Raw genomic sequence first — 5339 nt, 5'->3', positions numbered from 1 at the left:
TGCAATCTTTCATTGCTTTAAAGAACACATGCTTTTCTAGTTGAATAGTCATGACTTTGAGGACAATTGCCATCTTAACCTGCTTGGTAGCTCCTATAACACTAAACTCCAAGGTCAGGCACAGAAAGGCCCTTGAAAGCTACTTGTTGTTGGACTCATTTAGTGTTGAAGTATTTACTTGTAAAACTTTAATTAATGATCATCTTCCCCCACTGGGCAGGAAGGAATTAATGACTGCTTCACTCACTGTTGAATCTTCGGCACTTAACTCAGACCTTGTGCACTGCAGGTAGTGAGCAAGTATTTTTGAAGCGTGAACGGACAACTAGAAGAGAGCACGCGCGGAGAGTCCTATACTTCCACGAGTGTGCTCAGGGGCATTTTATTCTTTCCGGTTAGACTATCGAGACAATTATCTAATTTTGTTTCTTGCAAGTATTCAAAGTAGGACCTTATCTGCCCCTTGAGTCACAGTCCAGTATTGTCACACGGTTGATGGTCTAGGATTTCCTAGTAGCATTAACACCAAAAGAAAAGAATTCTCTATAGTAACAGTTACTTCTATTTGAAATTTAACTGAAAGAAAGCTGGAGAGACAGAGCTCATAGTAGATGCTTTGGTCCAAGATCACAAGGTTAATGATCCCTCTCTACTAGGGTCACCAAGGAGGCCAGGTGTGGCGGGTTAGGCTTAGGCATTGGGCTGCTAAACTCAAGATCAACAGTTCGAATACACCAACCACTCGGTGGTAGAATGAGGCTGTTCCTGTAAAGATGACTGTTTTGGGAACCCTATACAACAGTCCTGTGCTGTCTTAGAGGGGTGCTATGGATCGGAAAAGGTTATGAGGCAGTATGTAATAGGGTTGCCAATTTGTAAATTTAAGATAGCTCGGGGAAAATACCCGAAATTTTATAAAAAGAAAACAAAGAGCAGACAACACTTCAACACCAGAAGAAACCGTCACAAATAATGAGAACTGGTAACCTTGTGTGTTAGGGCTTTTGTTTTTATACTTTAATTTTTTGCATGTTCTAAATGTCCAAAATTATTATATATTTTAAGATTAATCAGGGACAATATTTAAGCAATTTCTTCCTGCCCTTCCAGCCCCAAACTGCTCCCTCTTCTAGGTTGCCTAGCTCTATGAATGGCAGCATCATCTACACACTTTCCCAAGCCCCAAATCTGGTATCATCTTGTTCGCCTTACTATGCCTACCCTATAGCCAAAGGGCACTACATACTGATATGATTATCTCTTGCTCCTACATGATAAAACGGCTTCACAGTGGGGAGCCAACAATGACGCATAGAGGAGAATAGTAAGAGTTCTAAAATAGATTTCGAGGAGAGTATAGCTTTTCTGGGCATGTTTGATTAATAGAGAGGAAGTGCTAGGAGGTGAATGACATCAAACATAATAGTGGGGGTAGGTGGGAAAAAACAAAACCGTGTGTGTGTGTGTGCACATGTGTTAATATACATATTTGAATAGGTGTATATTTGCTGATATATGTACATATATATCTATATATGTACATGCAACAAGGAAACAGATGGGCTTTGGGCCTCTACTTAAATCTTGCCTCAGTACAAGAATGGTTTGTTCTAATAATGTGGCACTGTATGATACCCACCTCCTGACAGGACTGCTGAAGAGAAAATGGGTGCACAAGCAAATGTGGTAAAGAAAGCTGATGGTGCCAAGCTATTAAAAACTATAGCATCTTGGGTCTTAAAAGCTTGTAGTTAAACAAGTGGCCATCTAGAAGGGAAGCAACAAAGCCCACTTGGAAGAAGTACACCAGGCTGTGTGATCATGAGACGTTGAGAGGAAGAGGTATCAGAAGTCCAAAAAGCATGCATTCAAATTGATATGAAGGGGACTAAATGGAGTGCAGATCCAAAGTCCAGCAGCAAGAGAATTGGACTGTCCCTCTTAGCAGGGTCTCAGAGAACAGAGGCTAGATCCAGGGTGTGGGGTCAACCGCATAACTATCCTCTAGTCTTTAAAGTATCCTCCCCGGACTATTATGGTCCTTCCGTGATATACCTCATTGATCATGTTAGATTTGTGTATGTTCCTTTGTTCATTCAAGATCTCTTGGTACATGATAGTCAAGACAGATGACCCCTCAGAGACTGACAGGAGTAGGGGTTCCCTGAAGGTACAGGAAGTGAGGGAGGCAAAAAGGCAGGGGGGAGACAGGAGCTGATAGCATGGCTGATTTTTAAAAATCATTTTATTGGGGGCTCATACAACTCTTATCACAATTCATACATTCATCAATTGTGTAAAACACATTTGTACATTCATTACCCTCATCATTCTCAAACCATTTGCTCATCATTCTCAAACCATTTGCTCTCCACTTAAGCTCCTGGCAGCAGCTCCTCATTTTCCCCCTTCTCCCTCATAAACCCTTGATAATTTATAAATTATTATTTTGTCATATCTTACACTGTCTGATTTCTCCCTTCACCCACTTTTCTGTTGCCTGTCCCCCAGGAAGGAGGTTATATATAGATCCTTGCAATAGATTCCCCCTTTTTACCCCACCCTCCCTCGACCCTCCAGGTATCACCACTCTCACCACTGTCCCTCAAGGGATCATCCATCTTGGATTCCCTGTGTTTCCAGTTCCTATCTGTACCAGTGTACATCCTCTGGTCTAGCCAGATTTTTAAGGTAGAATTGGGATCATGATAGTGGTGGGATAGGGGGGATGAAGCATTTAGGAACTAGAGGAAAGTTGTATGTTTCATCGTTGCTAGGGTCGCAAGGAGGAGATGAGCCAGTCAGGGTGCAGTGTAGCATGCCTGATTTTATAGCCCCATCTGAGGGGATTGAAAAACAGAACTGTTTGGGAAGGGAAGTGATAGATAGGAATAAGTAAGAATATGTCGATAAAAATGCTATTCAAGGGGGGTAAAAAAAAAGGTTTCACACATGTGATATCAGCTGACAGAAAATTTTAACCAGAAACTGCAGCTGTCAACCCAAATGCCTCCATGTAGCTTCTCCAAGAGCATGGTCTTCTTACAATAGGGCAGCTGGATCTATGACTGAGGACCCAAGAGTAAGCATTCCAAGGAGGCCAGGTAACACTAAGGTGACTCTCATATTCTCTGTGCATTAGAAATTGCACATAGAAACTTGAGATTCAGATTTTGCTGCTGGGTAAAAATATTCCTGAGGTGGTATTCAATACTTGCATTCGGAAGTGTTCTCATTCTTGGTTGTTTTTCTTTCTTAGGGTGTTAGCAGCCATTGATTATCAATGCGCAGATAAATTAATTCTCCGGGTGCTCAGGTTGTGTTTTTCAGAGATCATTCTGACTCCAATACAAGCTCTCTTAGAAAAGAATGAATTGTTTTGCCATGTTTTGCATGGAGATTATTCAAGTAGTTCAGAAATATTTACATTTACAAAACCCACCCTCAAAAGAACAACAACACAGCCATTTACACCACAGCCAGTGTGGGTGACTGGAAATTAGATTATCAGTTGGTCCAGATGTGTGCATTACCTTTCTTGCTTCCTCACCCCCCCTTTATTTAAAGAAACTATAGTTAGCTTCTTAAAAATAAAGGGCTTATATGTAAATTAATATAATCACAAACATTCTGAAAAGAGGAGTCCTGGTGGCAGAGTGGTTATGTGTTAGGCTGAGAGCCACAGATCAGCAGTCTGACGACACCAGCCACTCCATGGAAGACACACTGGGCTTTCTGCTCCCATAAAGAGCTCTAGCCTTGGAAACTCACGGGGACCCATGTGGTTGCTATGTGTTGGCATTGAACCAATGGCAGTGAGTTTACTTCTTTGGTGCTAAAAGCTATTTTTATCCAGAAGTTTCCTGAACGGAGGAGCATGTATCCTGCAGCAATAGCGATGGTAAGACTGGTGACTAAAGGTGAGATCTCATGTAAGCAATGAGTCAGACCTTATCTGCATCACTAGACGGAATGCAGCAGAGCAAGGAGCACGTGAGAGACCTGCGGTGTTTCAAGGCTCTCGAATGGATTCCTTGCTCCACTATCCACTACATCAGTATTGTTATTGCTCTAAGGGGCGTAGGGCTTCTCAAGCTTCACTGCCTGCGCCAATTCAGTAGTCCAGGGTTGGGCCCAAGACTGTTTTCTGATGCTGCTGGAATATAAGCCATACTTAGAGAGGAACGGCTCCAGAATCCAGAGGGCCCACTCTCCCTGCCATTAAAGAACCATGTCTTTGCATGGGAAGGGTGTTTCTTGGTAAGTTTTTCCTATATGGGATAGTAATCTCTTTATTGGATTAGGAGCATATCAAGTGGTATTGCCACTGCCTTAATGATCCCTATTAGTTTAAAATGTTTACCAAATAACTTTTTTAGTAAATGGTATAATGTAATCCTTGGTCAAAGGAATATTTATGAAAATTTACTCTTAAGTCATGCTGCATGACAGGAAAAGAGACCCAGCAACGCCCTGACCAGAGCGGAGACAGGAGTGGTCGGAGGCCCACCAAGAAGCCAGCCTCTTGTCTCGGTCCAGGAGAAGCTGAGACCTCACCGCAGGGCGGAAGCCTGGGTGGCCCTTTGGGTTTCCAGGCTGCATCAGAGGCAAAAAGGGCTTTATGGTAATTAGCCTCAGTTTTATTTCAAGAAATGTTAAGAGACCCGTGTATTAGGTGGGGCAACCATGGAGGAGGAGAGGTCTTTTGCTCACCCAAGGCCACCCAAAGTGCCAGGGAGGAAAATAAGTTTAGAGATAAAAAAAATACGGGTAATCCGTTCTCACCATAAGCCATAATACATCCTTCATTAAGAAGGTTTATACACTAGTTCAAAAGTCTATATTGAAATGAAGAATTTTTAAAAGGCAGAACGCTAACAAAATATTTTTCTACTTATTATACAGTAATTTTTAACAGGGTCACACTTCACTTAGCACAAGCATTTTGACACCATATCGAAGGTCTCCTTATTATGCACGTGTGACTGGGACAAACCAACTTTTCAGTTCCCTTCCCTGTAAGAAACTACGACGGCACCTCAATTTTCCTAATGAAGCTAGCACCCCAGTCTAATCATGAGGGGCAAACTGAACAGACTCAGACTGGGGAGCGTTCCACAGGATGAAGAGCCAGTTTTCCTTAAAACGGAAGCATCCAAAGCAAGGAAAGTTCTGGGAAATTGCCACAGCCAAGTTATCCTACGGTAACAGGAACTAAATGGTGTGGAGATCCTGGATAGGACTGTGAGACAGGGGAAAAAGAGCGTTAGCAAATTAGTTATTACAATGTGACCCAGCTTCGTACTTATCCTCATGATGCGATCTCTTTGAAAATACAG

Source organism: Tenrec ecaudatus, chromosome 4 (assembly GCF_050624435.1).
Source record: "Tenrec ecaudatus isolate mTenEca1 chromosome 4, mTenEca1.hap1, whole genome shotgun sequence".
Lineage (NCBI taxonomy): Eukaryota > Metazoa > Chordata > Mammalia > Afrosoricida > Tenrecidae > Tenrec > Tenrec ecaudatus.
This window is presented reverse-complemented; position numbering follows the sequence as displayed.